The sequence below is a fragment of the Ambystoma mexicanum genome, chromosome 8, assembly GCF_040938575.1.
Source record: "Ambystoma mexicanum isolate Mex_15411 chromosome 8, UKY_AmexF1_1, whole genome shotgun sequence".
Taxonomy (NCBI): Eukaryota; Metazoa; Chordata; class Amphibia; order Caudata; family Ambystomatidae; genus Ambystoma; species Ambystoma mexicanum.
The window spans coordinates 1,325,752,368-1,325,778,130 of NC_090929.1; positions in this window are offsets into that span (position 1 = coordinate 1,325,752,368).

Sequence of the window (25,763 nt, forward strand, 5' to 3'; positions counted from 1 at the left end):
CCATAGTGCACAACAACAATATCTGGATGTTGAAAGTGAGCCATCCTCTCACATAATTGTAATAAGGCTACCCAGTTTAACCCACAATATGCATAGCACAAAACTTCCACTTCGTCCAATCCAATAGTATCAGGAATGCCATGAGATTATTTATTTATTTATTTGCATTTATAAAGTGCACAACAGTTTTCGGGCATTGTGGCACTGCTAAGAAGGCTTACTCAGTTATGTAAGTGCTTGCAAGAAACAGACATTCATATATCCATGTTGCCTAACCCCAAGTGCATGGCGGCAGCAGCATACAAATGCGTAAAGTCAGTATAAGTGGGACAAACATGATGCCCAACCCCATGTTGCAGGGCAGCAGCAGCATTCAAATGCAAAAAGTCAGTATATGTGGCATGAGATTCTCCTCATCGGCATAACTGCTCCCTCCTTTCCTGTAGCTCTCTGGCCGGCCTCTCTTGTCCCTCTTCCTGCTCCCACCTGCAAGGCTAAAACATCAGGGTCATCTTTGACTTCACACTCTCTTTCTCCCCTCACATCTCTGGCATCTCTAAGAAGTCACACTACCAGCGGTAACTCCACAGAGGTATTCTTCCTTTCCTCTCGTTCACCCAGAAGCTCACTGTCTGCAGAGCTCTGGTTCTCTCTAGGCTGGACTATTGCAACAGCCTCTTTCTAAATCTGCCTGCTTCTACTCTCCGCCCTCTGCAACTCATCGAGAACAGGACTGCGAGACTTGTCCTTGGCCTCAAGCCCAGGGATCGTATCACTCCTGGACTGAAATCACTGCACTGGCTCCCAGTGGCTGCGAGGATTAAGTTCGAAACCCTCTGCATCGTCTACAAGGCCTTCTGGGGCCTGGGGCCTCAATACCTTCAACTCTCTCTCCCTAAATATCTTCCTTCTCGAGCTCTCCACTCATCCGCCTCCAACTCCCTCAGAGTCAGTCGCTTCTCTAAGCAATGAGTTGGTGGTAGATCTCTTTCTTCGGCTGGGGCCTCCCGCTGGAATTGCCTCCCTGCCTCCCTTAAAATTGAGGAGAACCATGTCTGGTTCTGGAAGCACCTCAAAACCTTTCTCTTTGCTTCTGCTTTTTCTCCTCCTTTCCTCTGCTGACCTCCTGGGTGTTACTGGAACTGCACCGGCTACCTGGACACTCTCTGATCTCTGACCTAGGTCCCTCCCCCGCCAGCATCAAAAACCTGCATTGCCCATCTGGCATCCCCTGGACTGGGGGACTGTTTCTGTATCACTACAGTTCCCCTACGAGCCCTTGACACCTGATGTCTGCACTTACCCATGCACTTGCCACATGACGGCCGTTACTTTACTTATTGTTTTATCTATTCCCATGTACTGCACTGTCCCTGCCTCCTTCTCACGCACTTGCGTGATCTGAATGACACCTGGCCTAGTAAGGTCGCTGTCTCTCCTCCCTTTGTTCCCCTCCCTTGCCTCGTCGTGCCTTGAAACACTTGTGTATAGGCGCATTATAAATGCCATATCATATCATATCAAACATGATGCCCGGCTCCATGCTGCAGGGCATCAGCAGCATATAATCCATAGAGACAGTTTAGATGGGCATGGCTAAGAGGAGAGGGAGAAGGAAGGGGGGAAGAACAGTGGGAGGGGCACACGCAGCACAGAGGCGACCATAAGGGGGTGGGGCCACATTCAACACACAGGCGACCATAGGGGACACATTCAACACACAGGCGACCATACCAGTGTTGGGGGGCACTCACAGCACACAGGCAACCATGGGGATGTGGGGGGAAGATTCAACACAGGCGACCATAGGGGGGCACATTCAACACACATACGACCATAGGGGAGGTGGAGGGCATTCGCAGCACACAGGCAACCATAGGAGGGGTGGGGGGCACATTCAACACACAGGCGACCATCGAGGGGGTGGGGGCACATTCAACAAACAGGCGACAATAGGAGGGTGGGGCACTAGCAGCACACAGGCGACCATAGGGGGTGTGGGAGGCACATTCAACACACAGGCAACCATGGGCGTGTGGGGGGAAGATTCAACACAGGCGACCATAGGGGGGGCACATTCAACACACATGTGACCATAGGGGGATGGGGGGCACTTGCAGCACACAGGCGACCATGGGGGTGGGGGGCACATTCAACACACAGGCAACCATAGGGGGCTGGGGAAAACATTTAACACACAAGCGACCACAGGGGGGTGGTGGTACATTCAACTCACAGGTGACCATGGGGGGTGGAGGGCACTTGCAGCACACAGGTGAACACAGTGGGGACACTCGCAGCACACAGGTAACCATAGGGAGGTGGGGCACACATTCAACACACAGGCGATCATAGGGGGGTGGGGGCACTCGCAGCACAAAAGCGACCATAGGGGTGTGGGGGCACATTCAAAACACAGGCAACTGTAGGGGGGATGGGAGGGGACTCGCAGCACACAGGTGACCATAGGGGGGGCTGGGGGATAATTCAACACACAGACGACCATAGGCGGGGTGGGGGGCACTGGCAGCACACAGGAGACAATAGAGGGGGTGGGGGGCACATTGAACACACAGGCGACCAAAGGGGGGGTGGGGGGCACATTCAACACACAGGCAACCATAGGGGGTGTGTGGGGCACATTCAGTACACAGGTGACTATTGGGGGTGTGGGAGGTACACGTGGCACACAGGTGACCATAGGGGGGGTGGTGGGCATATTCAACACAAAGCTGACCATAAGGGGGTTAGGGGGCACATTCAACACACAGGCAACCATAGGGGAGGTGGAGGGCATTCACAGCACACAGGCAACCATAGGAGAGGTGGGGGGCACATTCAACACACAGGCGACCATCGAGGGGGTGGGGGCACATTCAACAAACAGGCGACAATAGGAGGGTGGGGCACTAGCAGCACACAGGCGACCATAGGGGGTGTGGGAGGCACATTCAACACACAGGCGGCCATAGGGGGGTGTGGGGAACATTCAACACACAGGAGACCATAGGGGAGGTGGGGGGAACATTCAACACACAGGTGACCATGGAGGGGTGGGGGGCACTTGCAGCACACAGGCAATAATAGGGGGTGTGGGAGGCACATTCAACCCACAGGCAACCATGGGGGGTGGGGGCACATTAAACTCAGGTGACCATAGGGGGATTGGGGGCACATTCAACACACAGATGACCATAGGGGGGTGGGGGGCACATTCAACACACAGGTGACCATAGGGGAGGTGGGAGGCACACTCAACACACAGGTGACCATGGAGGGGTGGGGGGCACTTGCAGCCCAAAGGCAACCATAGGAGGTGTGGGGGGCACATTCAACCCACAGGCAACCATGGGGGTGGGGGCACATCAAACACACAGGTGACCATAGGGGGATTGGGGGCACATTCAACACCCAGGCGACCATAGACGTGGTGGGGACACTCGCAGCACACAGGTGACCATAGGGAGGGTGAGGGGCACATACAACACACAGTTGACCATAGGGGTGTGGGGGGCACATTCAACAGACAAACGACCATAGGGGGGGCACATTCAACACACAGGTGACTATAGGGGGATGGAGGCACATTCATCACACAGGCAACCATAGGGGGGTGGGGGCACATTCAATAAACAGCCGACCACATGGGGGAGTCTGGAGGGGGGTCAACACATAGGCGACAATAGGGGAGGTGATTAACTATAAACCTTCAATGAATGGATCCAGGAATCTTCCACCATCCACACACACTGCTTCTTTGCAGATATAGCCATAGCCATCTTCACTACACACAACAAAGAAATCCTTTCCTACCCTGTACTCTTGTACACTTCAGCTCCTCCTCCAGACACACAACACTTGATTGACTAACCCCCTTTAAAATGCCCAGATGTTTGCAGACCCGGTGGCAACTGCAACGCTTTTATTCACCTATAAACACAGCTCCATATCATCTTTATTCCACTGCTCCACCCTTTCCAGGCCCTCTTTCGGCCACCAAAACACCCCCATTGTGTTTTCCCCACTGCGCTATCTGAGGACAAAGGCGGCTGTACGCGGATTCCAACATGGCGGCCGTTTAACAAAATATAAATATAACACACATCACGTGCTTCACCATCCAATCAACAGACGCTTATGATGTCAGCAGACATCAAGCTGATTCTCTGATTGGTCCAAGGGGACTGCGGACTCCAAACCAAGAAGTTAGACCGGACCCAGATATAATTTATTCTTTTTGACCTACTTTTTGACCATTTTTCAAAAAACTACTGGACGGATTTACACCACATTTACAAAAGCACTCTTTTAGGACAAAGCCGCCACTCCTGGAAAAAATCTGGTGAAAACCCTGTCCAGTGGTTTGGGCTGTAGGATGTGTTAGTCATTGCATCTGTCAGGATTTCCACACATTTTGGTATCCCCCATAACTTTGCCCCCCTAGACGAAATCGGACCATTTTGTCTGGGGGGGCACATCGGACCATTTTGCCTCATTTACTGTACAGTTAAATTGGTTTAAGAATAGGTTTGTGAATGGACCTGTTGGAACACATTTCCCTGTATTGACCTTTTCGTGTTTCTTAGTTCCTAACAGCGACTGAGCTTCCCTTCTTGGGTAGGGCATCAGTGATGTGATCTGTGATGTCATCATTGTGGTCATAGGCGGCGCAACAGGGGGCGCAATGTTAAGGTGGCTTGAGTGGAATTTCAAGGATTATGTTGCGTTAAGTTCTCACTTTAACTACCTTGCAACTAGGGTTTTGCCCTTGAATTTCAAAGGTTTTGTTACAATGTATGTATTGCTCACCATAATGTCCCTGCAACTGAAGTTTGTTTCCTTGAATGTCAATGGTTTTGTTATTCCATAAACAATTGACATTAATACTGCAGACAACTGGTCTAATGAAAAGCATGTATCATTCATGTGTAGAAAGTGAAATAGAAAGGCAGGGTGCAACCACATTCCCCCAAAATAAACCTGTTCTTAAAAAAAATGTTTGCATATTTACTTAAGTGTTTACATGTATATGTACTGTTATTGAATAGAAATTAATTTAAGTGTCACATTAACTGTGTACAAAGACTACACACCATGTATCCTGAAATAAATCTTTAGAAGATACTGCCCACAAATATATGTACATATATTTTTTTCAATGTTTCTAGCCACAGCTACCAAGATACAGGCGTGGCTAAGTCCGGCAATGACAGGGTGGGTTTTACCTGCAGATTCCACAGATCATAACTGCGGCTATAATGAAATACATAAGGGTATGTATTTTGTTTTTTTTTACACACACTGTATTGAAAGGATCAATTAAAGGTCTTTGATCCATATACAAAGAACGTTTTTTTTGGGTCTATTTTTATAATTGAAAAGTTGGCCCTGAAAAGGACAATTTTGGGGCATAAGAAAAAAAGAGGTTGGAACTTGGAAGGGAAAAACACTAGGATTCATATGAATAACAAAGAATAGGTTTAGAAAAAAACTTATACTTAAAAATATACCTAGGGTTGGCAATTGGCTGGATGTTCCAAAAGAGCCTCACTCAAACCGTCTAGGGTGATACCCTCGATCAAGCTGTAAAAGGTTTTGCACAACACAGTAAAATAGGAAAGATCAGGTGCAGACAGAATGGACTGAGGTCAGTGTTTGATGGTGGAAAATAGTAATCATGTTGGAAGTCTGTGGCGCAGATGACAAATACTGCTGTGCTGATCTTGCTCCATACCTTAAGTTTTACATGAGCCTTTCTGTAGGATTCATCCACTTCATTCCAATGAACATGAACAAGATGTTGGATTCACCTTTGCGATGGCTTGTGTTAGGGAGAATTCTCAAGAATGTGCTAATTTCCCTTACTTTTTGAGACCCCCAGCAATTTTGCTGGATTTCTAGGATTTTATTTTTTACCTGAGAAGAGTATGAGCCTTTTTTCCCACTCTTCCATGTATTTTGTGTGTGTTTTACTTTTGTGTTCTTTGGTTATGGAGTTTTATAACAACTCCATTGGCATTATCTTTTTCTGTTTGTCACACAGCACCTTTAGTGCAGTGGCACAGGGATGTCTTTCAGACTCCCCAAGGTTTAAATACCTTCTCTGGGACTGACTACCATCTCCCAGAGCATGTAAAGTTAAATTGCCTGAAACTCCAATCGACAGAGAGGCCCTTCAAGGTTAACTTCTTCCTTTGAGTTTGGTGGGAACAACCAACTCGTAAGCCACCTGGACACTGTCTCCATCTGGTCGAGTGTTGTTGAAAACCGGATAGCCAGAGGGAAGGAAACCAGCTTGTGGTCTATAAGGCACTCACACCATAAACCAACGCCTTGCTAATGCTTTTTGCCTCATCCCTGGGCAGTGCAGGAACCTCCCATCGTCCTCCTTCTTGTCCTCCTTCTTGTCCCCACGACTGAAGTTCAGGAACAGCGAGATCTGCTCGAACTGCCAGGACCAACTGCCTCAGGTACAGCTCTTCTTCATTAACAAGGTACTGTGCAAACGCGGTCTGGAACTCTTTTCGGCCATCGAGAAAGTGTGTGAAACTTTCCTCAACTTCGAAGGTTTATCCTTCCCTAAACATTCGTCAAACTTTTCGCCTAGCCAAATTCTTCTAAACTCTGTGGCAAAGACTTTACTGTTACTACCAGAACTGTGCTATCCAATACAAAGACTCTGAACCATTGACTTTGGCCCAGGCCTATGAGATGAATTGCTGGTTGTAGTCAATGACATCCTTTGCCCTGCCTATGAATGCATTTGTGCTATTGATTTGCATAACCTTGTCTTTTTACACCTTTTTAAAGTATATGAAGTGCCATTTTGCTCCCACTTCACTGGAGAGCTAAACTTGTTCATTTACTTGCCGGTTGTGTATTTGTGGTTTTACTAGTGTGTGATATTGAGCTGCTCTTGCTAGTGTAATGTTTTCTAACTGACTGAGTAAATAAATGTATATTATTTTACCAAGAAACCTTGAGATAGTGTCATTTGAATCGCTATATTAGTTGGTCCTTTGTATAATTTGTTGTACTGCTCACTTAAACTCTTGAGATAAGTCTGGCTGCTCAGCCATCGCTACCACTTTACTGTGTAGTACAGGCTTGTACCAAAGGTCAAATTTTGCTTACACTTTTAGTCCTAATTGCATGTACTGTTCCCAAAGGCTAATGCATGTGATTCTGCCTAACAGTGGTGTACAGCGGTGAGGAAAAAGTATATGTGTTACATTTGGAGTGCTTCTTTTACCTTTGTTCAAATAACCTTCACAAGGCTAAGCAACACTAGAGAAGCAATTGTTTCATCATGACTGATTTGGAAAGCTACAGACAGGAGACCCTAATAACTTTAACTGTTGATCAATTGAGAGATATGTGTAAAGCTAGGAATCTCACGGTAGAAGGCAAAATGGTTGAATTGATAGAAACGTTGTTAGAATACCAAAGTCTGAGGAGTGGGTCTGAACCCCCACCCCTGCAGCAAATGTTTAAAATGTTGATGAGGATGATAATATGTCTGAGGATAACTCAAATGCTATTGATGGGTTAGATGAGGAAGAAGAATCTCAGAATGTAGACCCTGTTTTACCTCTACCTGCTCATAGTCCTCAACCTTTGACCACAGGGACCCAACCAGGTCCCACAATAAGTCCTGCATTTGTCTCTTTAGAAAAAAATGGAGACTTGAGTTAGAGTTTAAAAGAATCCAAGCTCAAACTGATAGCAAACATCAAGAATTAGACTCAGAAAAATGGAATTGAATCATGCACTTGAAATGAAAAAGTTGTCTCTTGAAACTGGTTCTCTCCCAGAGTCCTCTAGGTCTTCCAGCCCTACGAGACCTTGCATGCCCAAAGATGCAGTAAGTATGTATGAGGTTAAGCTTGATGATATTTTGGATTGGTTGATTGCTTTTGAATATAACCATGGCATTCAAGACATTGCAGGGAATCAGTTGATTTATTTTCTAGGCTACCCCCTGTTGCAACTGAAGTGGTAATGGATATGGGGGATATAGACAGAAAGAAGTATGAAACTGTGAAGCTAGCTTTGATAGCTAGATTTGGGAAGACCCCTTCTCAGTATTTTAAGAGGTTTAGGACCCTCAAAAATCATGATGGTACCCCTTGGGCTACCTGGGTGACTGAATGTTTGAAAAACTTAGATGGATGGGTTAAGGGTTACAGAGTGAACACTTATGAAGGTATGATAAATCTGTTTATGTTGGAGTCTATTTATGATCCCTGCTCTCCTAAGCTGAGACAGCACTTGGCTGACTCTAAGGAAATTGATCGAAAGAAGTTAGCATGGGCTGCTGACTTGTGGGTTGCCAACAGGGCTACTCACAAGGATTCTGGGGTAACTCAGAAAAAGGAGGAGGGAAAGCAGCACAAGAAAGACAATAAACAGAATTCTAATACTTCCACTCCAAAAGAGGGCCACAAACATAACAAGGGTAAGCCCCCTGGGAAACTGAATTAGGCTAGAGCACCTTCTGGTGCCAAACCAGAAAGAGGTCAGAACAAACCCCCATTCATAAAGACTTTTGGAAATTGTTATGCTTGTGGGTCAACTGACAATGTGAAAGGGGATCCCAGATGTAAGGGTAACCTTCAGGGATCCACGCTGTCTTCTTAGCATTCTCCCCAGAGGATGAAGTACCAATGACAAGTGGAAACTATCACTTACTGGCTGAGGAACCCATGAAAGTCTCAGCCAGTGTTTCTTTAGTATCCCTGGGTCTGTGGGAACAACAGAATTTAGATGTGTATAACTCTATTCCAGACAATACTAAAGAGTATTACAAAGACAGTGTTCTTGTGAATGGTCAGGAGACCCCTGCCATCAGAGACACTGGGGCCAGCATAACTGTAGATGATGAATCTGTTTTCAAGGTGGTGTATGGTGCTAAGGCACCCAAAATGCAAACTAAGCTTGCTGGAGACCCTGTCCAAATGCTTCCACAGTTACCAGCTCTCATCCAGTGCAATGACATGGCTGTCGAGATACCTATAAGTGTGTAGTGTAGAGTGAAGTACCTGGGAGAGTCCTGTTTGGGAATGACTTAAAAACTCTTGGAGTTGTATTAAGCACCTCCAGGTCTCCCAGCAAAAGGAAACAGGAGCAGACTAGGAAGGCCACAGAGCGTACCTTAAGGGGCTCTCAAGAGGAGGTTATAGAGGAAACTATTACTCCCAGTCCACATGACTTACTGACTACAATTTCAAAAAAGAAAGAGAAAAAGGGGAAACCTAAAACCTATAGGAAGAAACCAGCCAGCACTCCTGTGCTACCAACAAGGACATCCCTGAGAGGTTCTGTCCAAAGCCATACCTGTGACTCCTACACCAGCTGAGGCTGAGTGTGTGGAACAACCTTGTGTGGTTGAATCAGCTGCTGAGGAATCAGAGCTGGAAGAGGACCTTGCTTCTGTTGGAGATCTGGATCCTGAAGACCATCCTGAGCTGCAGTCTTTACTGGCAGAAGGTGGACCCTGCAAGCAGACTTCAGCAGAGGACAAAGAGAGTGCCCTACTCTTGAAGGTCTTCGCCAACAGGCAGCTTCCCAGCTGGATGGGCAAGAGCCAGGGAAGCATAGTTTGTATTGGGAAGATGGCCTCTTCTACAGTGAACCGACTGAGTCTATCCCAGGGGACTACAGAAGACTTGTAGTGCCTCTTGAAAGCAGACTCCAGTTCCTACAGTTAGCACATGAGATACCTCTGGCTGGTCACTTAACTTTTAAGAAGACCAAGAAAAGTCTCTCTTTATATTTCAACTGGCCTAAGTTGGGGTCTGATGTAGATATGTTCTGTAGGAGCTGTCACACTTGCCAAACCTCTAGCAAGAGTGGAGCCAAGAATGTGGCACCGTTGGTGCCTCTCCCAGTGGTGGGAGTCCCTTTTGAGAGGGTAGGAATCGACATTGTGGGTCCCTTGGACCCTCCAACAACTTCAGGAAACAGGTTTATCCTGGTTGTAGTAGACCATGCTACTAGGTATCCTGAAGCTATACCTATGAGGACTGTTACAGCTCAGGCAGTTGCTAAGGCCCTACTTGGTATTTTTACCAGGGTATGTTTTCCTAAGAAAGTTATCTCTGACAGGGAATCCAATGTTATGTCCCACTACATGCAGGCCATGTGGAACAACTGTGGTGCAACTTTCAAGTTCTCAACTGCCTACCATCCTCAGACAAATGGATTGGTAGAGAGGTTCAACCGTACAATCAAGAGCATGATTGGTGCTTTAGAAGAACACCTTAGAAAAAAGTGGGACCTTCTCCTGCCATGTTTTCTATTTGCTTCTAGAGAAGTCCCTCAGGAGGGAGTTGGATTTAGTCCCTTTGAGCTTCTCTATGACCATCCAGTTAGAGGCCCCTTGGCCCTAATTAAGGAGGGGTTGTTGAGTGCTCCTTCCCCCAAGCCAGTGAGAGTCTTTGACTTTGTGATAGGTCTCCGGAGGAGAAAGTCACACACGATGGCAGAAGCATCAGATAACTTAAAAGCAGGTCAGGCTCTGGTCAAACAGTGGCATGACCAGATGCCAACATGGTTGAGTTTTCCCAAGTCCAGCAAGTTTTATATATGGTCCCGACAAGGAGAGGGCCTTACAGGACAAGTGGATATGACCCTTCAAGGTTGTGGGTAAACCTGGAGAGGTAAACTATCTGGTGGACTTAGGCAATCCGATGGAAGCTCCCAGAGTCTTTCACACCAACCACCTAAAGGCTTATGTCTCAAGACCAGAAGTGGGATGTTTGCTTCTAGCTTCAGCCCAAGAGGAGGAGGAGAGTGAACCTCTACCTGACCTACTTGGAGGCCAGCCTTTAGATGAGAAAATAGAAGGATTTAATCTCTCTTCTAATTTGACAACTGAACAACAGGAGGAGTGCACATTTCTGTTAAATTAGTTTGCCTCCCTGTTTTCACTATCACAAGGCTTGACCCCTTGGGGCCAGTATGATATTCAAACTGGTGAAAGTGTACCTTTGAAAAGCAGAAGTTACAGGATGTCAGACCATGTAATCTCCCACATAAAGGAGGAGGTCAACAAGATGCTTGACCTCGGGGTAATAGAGCCCTCTACCAGTCCATGGTCTAGTCCAGTTGTTCTAGTACCAAAGGCAGGGTCCAAGGAGTTGAGATTCTGTGTGGACTATAGAGCTCTCAATGCAGTCACCAAGACTGATGCCCACCCTTTACCAAGGACAGATGAACTGGTGGATAAACTTGGTTCAGCCAAGTACCACAGTACATTTGATCTCACTTCAGGCTATTGGCAAATAGCACTGACAGACCATGCCAAGGAGAAAACTGCATGTTCGACCCCAGCAGGCCTCTACCAGTTTAAGGTAATGCCTTTTTGACAAAAGAATGCACCTGCTACATTCCATAGGATAGTTAATCAAGTTCTGAATGGGATGGAGTACTTTTGCATGGCATACTTGGATGGCATTGCAGTGTTCAGCCCTACTTGGAGAGAACATGTTGACCACTTAGGTTATGTTTTGCAGGCTCTTGAGCAGGCCCATATGACCATAAAGGCTAGCAAATGTCAAATTGATCAGAGTAAAGTGGTTTACCTTGGACATGAGGTAGGATGAGGTGAAATCAGGCCATTGCCTAGCAAATGACAAGCTGTAGAAAACTGAGCCACCCCTACTACTCAAACCCAAGTGAGAGCCTTCCTAGGCCTCACTGGTTACTATAGGAACTTCATAGAGAACTATGGGAACATAGCTTCTCCCTTGAATGTAGTCTCCTCTCCCAAATTCCCATGAGGAGTGCACTCAAGCATTTGAAGGCCTAAAGAAAGCCGTTTGTCAAGCTCCAGTCCTAAGAGCCCCTGACTATAACCAAACCTTCATTGTGCAAACTGATGTTTTGAATACAGGTATAGGTGCAGTCCTTAGTCAACTGGATGTGAAAGGTAGGAAGGACCCCATTTGCTTCATCAGCAAGAAGCTGAAGGAACCAGGAACAAGGTGGGCAACCATTGAGCGTGAGTGCTCTGCTATTGTGTGGTCACTGAAGAAGTTTAGACCATACTTGTATGGATCTACTTTTGTGATTCAGACTGATCACCAACCCTTGAGATGGTTGATGCAAATGAAAGGCGAAAACCCAAAACTACTGAGATGGTCAATCAGCTTGCAATGGTTTGATTTTACCATTGAATACAGGTCAGGGTGTCATCACCAAAATGCTGATGGTCTCTCCAGGATGTTTGACCGACTGGACTAAAGAGATTCATCCAGGAGTGAATTAAATCCTCCTGTCCCTTAGTCTTGGGGGTGGGGGGACGAGTGTCTCAAGAATGTGTTAATTTCCCTTACCTTTTGAGACCCCCAGTAACTTTGCTGGATTTCTAGGATTTTATTTTTTACCTGGGAAGAGCGTGAGCCTTTTTTCCCACTCTTCCATGTATTTTGTGTGTGTTTTACTTTTGTGTTCTTTGGTTATGGAGTTATGGACCCAGCACACACTATTTTATTTTATTTGTATGTATATATTTGTAATGCGCCGAAAGCTTGCAAGCATCAGGGCGCGACAAGGACACAAGGCCAGAGACACTATCTTCCTATAAAGTGCTGGAGGGGTTGCCTAGCTTCCCCTGAGTCAAAACACTCATGTAACAGTCAAATGTTACCTTTTCCTACTTTAAAGGGCTGGTGGCAGTGGTTTAGATCAACTACCATGATTTTTCCCGACAGCTAACAACGGTAGCTAAAAATCGGGTCAGTCATGGTTTTCAATATGGCGCCCCAGACCTATCTGTAAAAACAGACTCTGGTCATCTTTTTTTGCCATTTCTTTTAGGAAAAGTCCTTCTTGTGTTTGTCTCTGTGCGCCAAACCAGGTTTGGTCCCTTTGTTCGTTGGCCTTTGGCGGGCTTCAATGCTGAAGCCATCCTCTGGCGTTTGAGTGTCTGGGGTGGACAGGATGTGATGGAGGTGCCCGGAACTCCCTGTGCTTAGTCTCCTAGGAGACCTGAATGCACTCTGGCATGATTGGCCGGCAGACTGACCGGCAAGGACAGCCACCCTGCTGTGTGAGTGACAGCCAGGCTGGAATGAATGGAGGAAAACTGTTTAAAAGCAGGTCTCTGGGTCTTGGAAAGCAGAGTCGACCACTGGAACGAAAGAACCGAAGACGAGCTGAAGGAAGAGGACTGCTGCAACTCCTGGACAACCGGTGAAGCCCTGCTGCAGGTCAGAATTTCCTGAAACTTCAATAGACAGAGAAGCCCTTCAAGGTTAACTTCTTCCCTTGAGTTTGGTGGGAACAACCAACTCGTAAGTCGCATGGACACCGTCCCCATCTGGTTGAATTTTCATCAGAGTGTTGTTGAAAACCGGATAGCCAGAGGGAACAAAACCAGCTTGTGGTCTTAAAGGCACTCACACCTTAAACCAATGTCTTGCTAAAGCTTTTGGCCTCATCCCTTTGCAATGCAGGAACCTCCCAATGTCCTCCTTCTTGTCTCCACGACTGAAGCTCAAGAAAAGCAAGATCTGCTCGAACTGCCAGGAACAACTGCCTCAGCTACAGCTCTTCTTCATTAACAAGGTACTGTGCAAATGCAGTCTGGAAATCTTTTCGGCCATCGAGAAAGTGTGCAAAACTTTCTTCAACTTCGAAGGCTTGTCCTTCCCTAAACATTTGTCAAACTTTTTTGCCTAGCCAAATTCTTCTAAACTCTGTGGCAAAGACTTTACTGTTACTACCAGAACTGTGCTATCCAATACAAAGATTCTGAACCATTGACTTTGGCCCAGGCCTATGAGATGAATTGCTGGTTGTAGTCAATGACATCCTTTGCCCTGCCTATGGATGCATTTGTGCTGTTGCTTCGCATAACCTTGTCTTTTTACACCTTTTTAAAGTTTATAAAGTGCCATTTTGCCCCCACTTCACTGGAGAACTAAACTTGTTCATTTACTTGCCGGTTGTGTATTTGTGGTTTATTAGCGTGTGATATTGAGCTGCTCTTGCTAATGTAATGTTTTCTAACTGACTGAGTAAATAAATGCATATTCTTTTACCAAGAAATCTTGAGATAGTGTCATTGGAATCACTGTATAAATTGGTCCTTTGTGTAACTTGTTCTACTGCTCACTTAAACTCTTGAGATAAATCTGGCTGCTCAGCCATCACTACCACTTTACTGTGTAGTACAGGCTTGTACCAAAGGTGAAATTGTGCTTACACTTGTAGACCTAATTGCATGTAGTGTTGCCAAAGAGTACTGCATGTGATTCTGCCCAACAACTTGTATGAAGGTCCCTCTGCAATACCTTACAGCAAAAATTACACAAGACATCCTCGATCCCCTTTTTACTGTGTTTGTCCTTTACACAGAAATATTGTTAACTGTCAGCCACGATTTGTTGTGCACATAGCTTCTTCCGCCGTGGTAAAAATGAAGCCACCCATACCACATCATCATCACTGCTGGTCATATTAATATTGAAATGCAAGACCGTGGAGGAAAAATAAAACTGTAAAAAAAAAACAACATAAAATGGACTCTGCCTCTTAATAATAAAAAAGTAAAAAAAATATATACCAAGCTAAAATAACAAACACTAACAAACTACAAAGCACAAGACAAAAGACAATGGAATATGAAGTAAAAGGGTTGAAAATGAATGGTACATCAAGGTACTGCTTTTAAAAGTTCCTGAAGGCTCACAATGAAGTTCACCCACAAAGAGACCAAAATCAATGACACAAAACATGAAAAAGGGGTTTGGGAGAGGGGTGTAGAAACACTTGTGTACAAACGTTTTATAAATGACTTTTACCAAAGAAAATAGTTAAAACATGTGTTTCTCCTTTAGTGTGTGTGACCATCACTTATGTATCCATTGGTTTGCGCCACCCACGCTAGTATCGCCTTCCACCAATGTCGAAGCAAAAACCACTTGTGCACTGTTGAGTCTTACAGGTACCATCACTGTTATTTCAATTTTCACTTATGAGCTCTGATTGGATCCTTGTTAGAGATACATATGTAGACACCTCCCCGTGCTCTTATGCTTTGGGCTGGAATGCTGTCATTGGTTTGCTTAGACTCCTGACAGATATCTATTTTTCGCTATGGGTGTGATCCAACAAGGGATCACGGACCTATGGAAAGGGACAACCTTCTAATCGCTGTATGTTAAGAGTGATACTTCCTTTAAAGCATGTCTCTGGCACACCTCTTTCCCGCCATGACCCTCAACTGTGCGGTGTTGATTATTTATAATGTATTTCGACACACGCAGATAGCATCATTGATGTGCATCTGTGTGCACGCACTGCACACCCTGATGTTTTATTTTATTTATTCATCGCCACACAGACAATAATGAAATCATCTTCTTCTCCGCCCCCCATCGATTAACCTTTCCATTTATGCTGACTACATAGCAACAAACCCAGCGCTCTCAAACACCCACCACTTAATCAAAAAAGGATCTCTGTTCTGTAAAAGGGCTTCGAGATGAAAGACGGTTCTCAGTGGCCTCCCCGCATACGCAAGCATCAGGTGCCAAACTGACACTCGCACAAGCCTTTTTTTTCTTCTCCAAATAAACATTGAATGCGACTATTCTGAAATCAGTAGGCGTCGAACCGAGTACGCATGCAAATAAATACCTCTTTTCAGTTCCACCCATAATTAAGAATTAGAAATGAAGGTCTAATCAAAACAACCCAGTCCAGATAAGGATCCGAAAAGAGCCTCGAGTGCCATGCCCCTCTGCCAGTAACAGTTCTTTACTACGGGAAAAAAGGCTGCCCAAGGGGCGTTGTAGTTTGAGTGACACCCTTAGTAAATCAGGGAATACATGCCAGCTAAATGTTCTTGTAAATACTCTGGCGAAACCCCCACAGTTGCACATGGAACACAAGTTGGGAATGTGGGCGATCAACGCCGAGGCACTGCAGTTCTTTAATAATCACTCTGTGCTGCTTCAGGTGATGGAAGCAGTACACATGAATAGTGTGCAAACCCCACCAATTAATATCGAGCGTGGAGTATGTCAGAGCTGTGTTCTTTCCCTACTCCTTTTTAATTTGTTTAAAAATTCCATGGCGAAGAATCGTTGTGATTTGTGAGTACACGTGCCTTACGTTGGCACTTTTCCAACCCCAATGTTGACATACTGTGATGACCCTATTACTGCCTATACTGATACTATGCGTTTTTAAGACTTAAAAAGTCAATGCTACTAAATCTGATGTTCTGATTTTGTTAATTAGTTGAAAAAGAGAACATTCGACCTTTCAGTATAATACTAGCCAGGTAGCCAGCGAGAAAGTCTCCTAACACAATTATCTTGGTGTTAGATTTTCTTGACTTGACAGGTCTGAATCAAATTGAAAGGTAGACACGTTGGGCCTAATTCATGGAACTTTTTGCCCGGTGCAAAGTGATTTTGTACTGCCAACAAACACCCTGATTCACAGAGCGGTGCAAAGTGTATTTTTGCGGTTGTATGCGCTTATTTCAAATGCCCACTCTCTTTATTGAAACTAAACTGTACCAATTAAAGGCTGCACAGGACTTAACCACACACGGACTTAACCACATAAACTTAAAGAAAACCATTAGACCCAGTTGCGCCAATGGTATGTCAAAACACATTTGATGATATAGGTATTGTACTGATGAGCCTCTTCTCAAATCATCATTACTCCTATCCCTGAAAGAAAGATCGCTGTATTCATGGCCCTTACAGAGCACGTTGTATTGTGAAAGGAAGCAGAATTGAAAAGTATTGAAAGAATATTGCAAGCATCAGGGATATGTATTTATTTGTATTTTATTGAGCATTTGTAAGGCGCTTTATACAACAAAATTGTGTTTCAAAGCACCACAAGTGGGTAGGGAACAGGGGAAAAAATAACAATGGCAAATACAGTAAATATACAGTTGTGGTTCTACTAGGCCTTGTGACATTTGAGCGTGCAGTGCTTTGAGGAGAAGGGCAGGGGATGGCGATGGAAGGGGGAGCAGAGGAGTGGAAAAGTGTTGGAGGAAGGCCTGTGAGGGAAGTACTAAGGGGAGCCAAGGAGGAGAACCTCAGGCTAAGTGCCAGTACAGGTGACTCTCAAGAATGGGATCTGGAGAAACCAAGCAGGGGCCCGCAAAGGCAGAAATAATGTGGGGAGGGGTGCTGGTTTGACTAGGAAGAAGGGCCTGGGATTCTGTGAGATTCATGGGTATAAGGCCACCGGTCAAAGCAGCAGTGGAGTGATTAGCAGGAAAGGGAAAGAGGGAAAGAGGTAGAGAAGAGCAGAGTTTTGAGCAGTTTCTGGAACTTAAGGTTTCAAATGGGAGAGGGGCAAGGAGGTTGTTCCAGAGAGAGGTGCCAGCCGAGGAGAGAGACCTGCCCTGCACCCTCTGCTTAGAGAAGTATTTGACAGTCAGAGAGTTTTAGCGTAGGGCTCTAGCAGGGGAGTATTTGGGGAGGGAAAGTTAGAGATAGTGTGGTCCCAAGCCAACAAAGGCCTTGTGGATGATGCAGAGGGTCTTGAATTTGCTCCTTGCAGCCACAGGCAGCCAGTGGAGAAATATTAGGGCTGGAGAGAGACAGTCCCTGGGATAAGAATAATGATGATTGAAGAAGAGAATCATCAGTGGAAGATGCTATTAATTGGAATTCATGTTAAGTACAAAGGAAGATGTCCATGATTATGATTCATCTTGGAATACATTTTGGAGATGATTATCAAGGAACTCAATCTTGAAATTGGGGCAAGAATGTTATGTACTGTTCACGGTTTTTGTAAGAAATGAGGATGCTGTTAGACCTTTGAAGAAGCCCACTAGAATGTACCGCAAAAGAAGTGTGGAATCTAAACGAAACAAGTGTTGGCCAATCTTTATACATATGAACTACATTCTGTCATTGTAACAGAATGGAAGGTTGTGGTTGATGTTCAGTATTAGATACATTGTGATACAGAAATAGATTGGAATGTCCAGGTAAATAAATTATCCAATGTGTTTTGAAATGCTATTGGCTCAATTGGGTGCAATGATTATTTGTTCCAAATAACATTTTGGAAATTAACAACAGAACATCTTTATAGGTAAACAAATGTGCCTCCCTAATGACACTGTTCAGGTGACAGATTCACATGGAACCCTTTAATATCAACTGACTACTCCACCAACGAGCAACAAACATTGTTTTTGTATATCATGCTTAATGCTCGAGTTCAGCCTCCAAGTGCGAGATCCAGTAAGGAACCATGCTGCTTTCCACTGTCTTGTTTCTACCTCTGAGCTATCATCCCAGCCCAGTACTAAATATATGTACATATGCAGTGAACATGTTATTGATCATCCAAAAGGCCTTTGTTGGCTTGGGACCACACTATCTCTAACTTTCCCTCCCCAAATACTCCCCTGCTAGAGCCCTACGCTAAAACTCTCTGACTGCCAAATACTTCTCTAAGCAGAGGCTGCAGGGCAGGTCTCTCTCCTCGGCTGGCACCTCTCTCTGGAACAATTGGGAACACCCCAGCCCAGGCAGTATCATTACTGTTAGATATGACGTGTTTATACCCATTAGTAGCAGCAGTGTAATATGAGGTAGGTTCTATGGTTGTCTGCACATGCATACTTGTGTTGGCCAAGTCACTCGGCCAATAATAGTCACCATCATATTAATTTGTTTCATTATCATTACTCATGCTTATGCCAGGGTGTAACAGGGAGATAATTGTTGGGTCAGCAGTGAAGTGCTCTAAAGCGTGTGTTGCATTTGTATCATTATCATCAGTGACATATGTTTCTCCCCATATTGTCTTTACTCCAGTCCATATTAGGCTTGACACTTCTCGTATCAGTTGGGTCCCACTTCCCCCTTTGTGCATATCATTAACCAGAGATAAGAGAGTGTAATACCAGGCCATGAAGAACAGCATCACAGAAAGCAAAACAGCAGCACATTTTAAAACACTTTTGACATTGCTGTACGTATTGGCCCTACTGCCATCCCTATTGCTGGCTAATATTAAATCAGTCTCTGTGAGTACACTCCTTTCGGCCATTGTGTCACCTGAAGGGGCGATATAAATTTGTTTGCGACCAGAATATGCTTATCACATATACATATTTACACATTGCATTTATTCTCTATTGTTATTTACTTTAACTTTACATTTTATATACATTTTTCTTTTATCAGCTTCACATATATATTCTTTTTACTTTTCATCATTTCTTTTATATATATATATATATTGGGAGGAAGAATCAGAGAGAAAAAGAGAGTGGAAGAGATAGAGAAGTAGCGGAAGGCAAATCATGTTTTCTGCTCCATTATAAGTTCTTCTCAATTGATCAGGTTGTGATTAGTTCTCAACCTCAATTGTAGTGCTACTTGCACATGCCTGCTCACATTGAGGGAGTGCAGTATCGCGCGCCCTCCTCACATCTGAGAGGTGCACCCAATACTTCAGTCCCTTAACCTTCACTGCAGTGGGTGTACTGTAAACCGCCTCTTATGGTCCATGGATCCTTGGTGAATTCCACCTTCTAACAAAACTCCTCACATATACCTGTGCTTCTGGCATTAGTGGCCCACTGGGGCTATCTGTGGCTGGTATTGTGGTGTCTGTTGCTGCATTTTTGGTGAACGGAGGTGCTATCTGTACCGCTATGCTGCGTACCACGCGTGTCAGCTGGGTCAAGTATTCCTTAAATTCTTCCCCAAGCACTGTTGCAGTCCTGTGCGCATCTGATGCTCTTCTAATTGGGGAAAGTGGCGTGTGTATTCGCCTCCCAGTCACAATTTCATGGGAGCTTAAATGGTGGTCTTTGCTTGGCTGCGTTCTGAGTTGGAACAGTGCTAGGGGCAAGCAATACACCCAGTTTTTCTTCAGTGTTTTACACAGTTTTGATAGTTTACTAGTGAGCAAGCCGTTGATCTTTTCCACCACTCCATTGGCCATCGGATGATAAATGGAACACAGTTTGTGCTTTACCCCTAGAAGCGACGTCACTTCTTTAAAGAGGTCATTCACAAAATGCGTGCCATTGTCTGATTGTATAACATCACATATTCCCCACCGGGAAAACACTTCTCTCACCAAAAACTTAGCTGCACACTTCGCGTCTGGGTGGGGGCATGGTCCCGCTTCCACCCACAATTAGATATCTTGCCCCATTGCATCTTTTTCCCATGTCTGCATAATCTATGTGGAGCTCTCTAAAGGTCCCTACAGGCCGTGGCAAAGTCCCTCGTAATGTCCTCAAAGTCATCCCCGAATTGTATGTTTGGCATGTAGTACAATCTATGATAAATTTGGACCGGTGTTCCTGTAGGTTGGGGACGTACCAATGCTCCTGAATGTCTGCGGCGATGTGTTGTTTTGCCACATGGGCCGGGAAATGCAGCTGTTGGAACGCTACCTCTAGTAATTCTACCGGCATTACTACCTTCCCTGTTGCCTCTTGTCTCCAAATGAGGTCTGTAGGGGATTGTTTAAATCTCCATTTACTCCATAATTCTTGCTCCTCTATTGGTGCTCTTCTCTGTACCTCTATTAATTGTGTTATGGACATGTTGCTATAGGCCTCTTCTAGTGGTTCTGTGGTGGTTGTTTTAACAGTGCACTCAGTCGCGGGGGATACATTGAAATAAGAGGCCTCCTTCGCCACAGCATCGGCTGCCGTGTTTCCCAATGAGATTGCATCTGTGTTGTTGATATGGGCTTGGCATTTCACCACTGCTACTACTGATGGTTCTGCTAAGGCCTCTATTAGTTCATTCAATAATGTGGCGTGCTGTACTGGTGAGCCATCTGCTCTTCTGAACCCTCTTCTATGCCAGTGCGTTAGTCCTGAATGAACAGTGGTAGTTGCATACGCTGAATCTGAATATATAGTCACTGTGCATCCTTTGGCTGTATGTAATGCTTCAATTAATGCCGTTAGTTCAGCCGCTGGTGCGGAGTAATGTGAAGGGAGGCGCTTTTGAACAATCGTTTCATAGCTATCTTCCTCCATCCGTACTACTGTCATTCCTACATGTTTATCTCCTTTATCTGGATTTATTGATGCTGAACCGTCTATGAAGTATATTTCCCCTTCTTGCAGAGCATTTTCGCTCACTTTGGGAATATCGTCACCCTCCCCTCATATGTTGTACAATCATGCTCCTGCATGTCTTCCACAGTACACGGTTCTGTAATGAACGTTGCTGGGTTTACGGTTTTGCGCCTGACTACATGCACGTTGGGGCTTCAAATAATTATCTCATATGCAGTCGCTCTTTGTGTTGTCAGTGTTGACTTTGACCGCTCAAGAATCGCAAATAGTGAATGCTCTGCATACAGTGTTAATGAACATCCAATTACAATTGTGGCGCTCTTTTCAATGGCGAAGGCCGCAGCTGCGAGGGCTTGTTTGAACGCGAAGTGACCTTGCATTACTGTATCCAGTGTTCTGCTGTAGTAGGCCAATGGCTTGTGGCCTAGTGATGTTTTTTGCGTTAACACTGCAGGCATCAGTGTTCCATTGCAGTGGGAGAATAAGAAAAATTCCCTGTCATAGCCTGGGTTCGCGAGAACTGGGTCTTCTGTTATGAGGTCTTTCAGTCTGAAGTACTGGGCCATCATATTATGTGTCCATTTTATTGGGGCCCTGCTCTTTTGCGCTTCCTTTAATGCTTGCAATAATGGGTGTGTGTATGCTGCATAATCAAGTATCCATGCTTGGCAATAGTTGCATATGCCAAGACATTTTTTCATATCCTTCACTGTCTTTGGTATTATTATGTTACATATGGCAGCTGCTCTGTCAGGGAGTATTCTTTTGCCATCTTTGGATATCAGCTGTCCGAGGTACAAGACCTCGTCAAGGCAGTATTGTAATTTCCCTTTATCAACTTTGTACCCTTTGGTGGCTAACACATTTAACAATGTTATGGAATCTTCTCTACATTTTTCTTCTGTTTTGGTGCAGACAAGTAAATCATCTACATATTGTAATATGGTGCTCTCTACGTCAATATTTCCAATGTCTTCACGTAATATTCTGTTAAAAATGCTTGGGCTTTCACAATATCCGTGGGGGAGTCTGCATGCTCATATCTGTTATTTCCCAGTGTGAACGCTGTGAAGTACTGCGATACTGGGTCGAGTGGTATGGAAAAGAAGGCATTTTTCAAGTTGACTACAGTGAAACATGTAGATTCTTTGGGTATAATGCACAGTATTGATGCCGGGTTAGGCACTAGTGGGAACTCCTTTGGGATGACGTCATTGAGTGGGCAGAGATCTTGGATCATCCTCCACGCCCCTCCTTTTGCTTTTTTGATCGGGAAGATTGCCGTGTTGCATGGGGAATTCAATGGCACTATTATATCTTGTCTGAGGAGCTGAGTGCATTGATTGTTTCTCTAATCCCTTCCTCTGCCTCTTTGGATATTGGGTATTGTTTCACTCTTGGCGGTATGGCACCTGGTTGAGTTTTATCTTTATTGGCGTTACTTCATGTAATAACCCTACATCATGGGGGCCTGTGGTCCAAATCTCTGGTGCTACTTTCGCATGTCTTCCTCAAATATTGTTGGTGGGGCATTAACACTGGCCATAAGTGGGTTGTGTACCTCTCTGTACTGGATCATGATGTCACAAGGTATACTTATTTCCATTATTATCTCTCCATCACCTTCATTATCAGTGAATAGTTCTTCGTCAGATAGGTCTCTTAGCATTATGTTTGGGTCTATGCATAGCACAGTTCTCCACTCGCATCCATGCGTGTCCAGCCCTATCACCACAATACGTTTATTCGATACCTGAACTGCCTCAATGTCTATGGGCAGTATAGTTCCTGGTACAACATCTGTATTTGCGATGGGGCGGAATATAAAATCTGATGGTATCCTCCACTCTTTTCTCATTATTTCAGGTACTACTCGGGCCAACACCTTGATGACATAGATGAACATGTCTATGTCAATGGGTATCCCTCGTACTACAACCTTGTTTGTCATCGCGCTAATCATTAACATCGCTCGTACTGGGCATACCCCTGGGGTGGAGCACACTATTCCCCGTTCGGTAAATGGGATGGTCATGTTCAACTTACTCAACGAGTCTCTTCCCAGCAAATTGATTTATGCGTCTTTGCGATACAGTAAGGGTGCCCGCACTGTTTTTCCCCCTGCAGTTATATCAAGATCTTTGGTTTAAGGAACTTTTAAAATAGCCCAAGAAAACCCCTGCGTTTCCAAATTCCTGCCTGAGAGCGGAAACCGCCCTTCCATAAGACATGATTTTTCCCCTCCTTTGTCTACCATAAAGATAAACTGCTTATTTCCGATCTCTGCCCCCACTAGTGGTTCCTCTTCTGCACGTAGGGTGGTGGATAGGACTGGACACGCAAGTTCTCCCTGTGGGCTGTCCTAATCTGCGTACCTTTCCTGTCCAGGCACTGAGAAAACATTATCTCCCACCACAGTTGTGCTGCGGAGCGGTGCAGGTGCATCATTTGTGGATGTCGCAAAACTGTTGCTGCTGACGTTTCCTACAGTGTTTTGTCTTGCCATGGGTTGTGAGGCACTGTGGTGTGGTTGTGAGGGTGGTTGTCTTTGCTGCATTTGGGGTTCATTATAACACTTGTCATGTCGTCTTCCCCCCCATTGGTAATCCATAGGGGCTACCTGATGTGGACATCCCCATACCTGTTCATTTTCCATGGGTGGTTGCCCTTGGAAATACCCTGAGGGCTGCATCCTGCAGTCTCTTGAATAGTGCCCCCACCTCCCACAGTTCCAACACGACCCTTGTTGTCCTCCTCTCATCCCTTGCCCGCCAAATCCTCTGTTCCCTATATCTCTGAACCTCCCTCTCTGACCACGGTACCCACCTCATCATCTTGCCGGCCTTTCTTGCCACTGAGGTCCTCTGTTTTGCTCTTCTCCGTCCCACTGTCCTGGCCCTCCTGCTGGCCACACTGCAGCGATTCTGACAGGCCTGCCTCCTGCACTTTCATCCCCCTCATTCTCCCTATCTGTTGTGACGCTTGCGTTCATGGTGGCGACCTTCACTAATTTGTTCTGCACCAGCTTTGCTTCGTCTGCCAACCTTTTTTGTGCTATCTCCTTTTCTCTCTCTTTGATCCTCCTACAGTGGTGCACAATTATGCTCTGAATTTCAAGCTAGCCCTTGGCTTCTATCCCAGCTATTTTGTCCAAGGCCTTCTGTACGTCTTTCGGGAGCCCTTTCATTATTATAAAATAGAACAATGCGGTGAATTGGTTCCACGCCCTACCAGTTTCACTTCTCCATAAGTCTTGCACCCGTAGTATGAATTGCGTAGGATCTTCGTTCTCCTCCATTGTGCATTGCATCACTAAGTGTAAATCTGGAATATCTGGAAATGTGTGCCGCAACGCGTCCCATACTTGTGCTCGAACATTATTGAAGGGTGATCCATCGCGGCGGTCACAACTCATAGTCACTCCAGGAAACCCTGCCTTCTCCCACACTGTGTCTGCTTGATCACCAATGGCGGACACTAACAAACTCTTTACATTACCTATAGCTAATGGTACTCCTGCTGTGTTCTTCTCGAACGCGTGTATCCATTTCCCTGCCCCTCCTGCAAGTGGGGGGAGGAGTTTCAACAGGTTGTTCTTGTCCCTCTGGGCCCATGGAATATAGTGTGGCCTACCTGCTCCCTTGTGTATCAACGGCATCTGCATCTTATGCCTCTTTCCTGTTTTACCTACTGTCCCTTTCTTTGTCTTACTTATCAGCATATTCCCTACTCGTTGTCATAATCTACCCTGCCATCATGGGGGTGATCGTTCATTAAAGTCATCAAAATAAGACGCCAGTGGGGATCCCACAGCTGCTGCTCCCTCTTCATATTCATCTAGATCACCCACACCTCTTCTACTTCCTCTTCTTGCTCATTATTCTCTTCCTGTCCTTCCCCTCGCTGGCTTTCTGGGGTGGCTGGTCGTATTATTTTTACTGGTTTATCGTTCAGATGGAACAGGAACTCTCCTGATCGCCATTCTTTTTCTCGCCCTTGTGATGTGGGTGCTCTTGTGATAATGTAGACTGTGCTGGCCCTGGTGTCGCTGGTGCTGATTCTCCTGTTACACTTAGCGGGCGTGTGAGGTCTGCTACTGACAATGGTGGTACCTCCCCTCCCCCAGGCAGCATTTGGCCCCTGTCACACAGTGCTCCTAGCCGTGTTATTTCCATTTGTGCATGCGCTAACTGGCAGTCTAAATCTCCGGTTAATCGTGGTAGGTTTACAGGGGGTGCACTTGTCAGGCCATAAAGCCCTCCTTTGTCATATGGTGGTGGCACGGTGGCTACCACTCCACCCCAGGGAGTGGGGGTGGGTCACGCAGGTACATACAGAGGTTTGCTGTATCCTACTGCTGGTCTTGTCATTAAAGGGTATATTTTAGTTGTATCATTCTCAACTGTTGTCGTTGTGCATTCACGCTTTGGTGTTCCGGTTACCTCTTCCTGTGTTTTCTGCTTCTCGATTGTTTTATCTGTATCTACCTCTACTGTGGGGGTAACCTCCATGAACATTTGCCACAGGTCTAATACTTCCCTTCTGTTTTGCAACTGTTTCCCCTTATATCTTGCTAATAGGTGTGCCGCTACTAAATCTAATACCCTTTTGTCAAACGACCCTCCCTCTGGCCAGATTGGTGTTACACTGTCCCCTTTTATCTCCGTCACCCACTGATCGTGATATTTTTGTATCTTTTCACTAT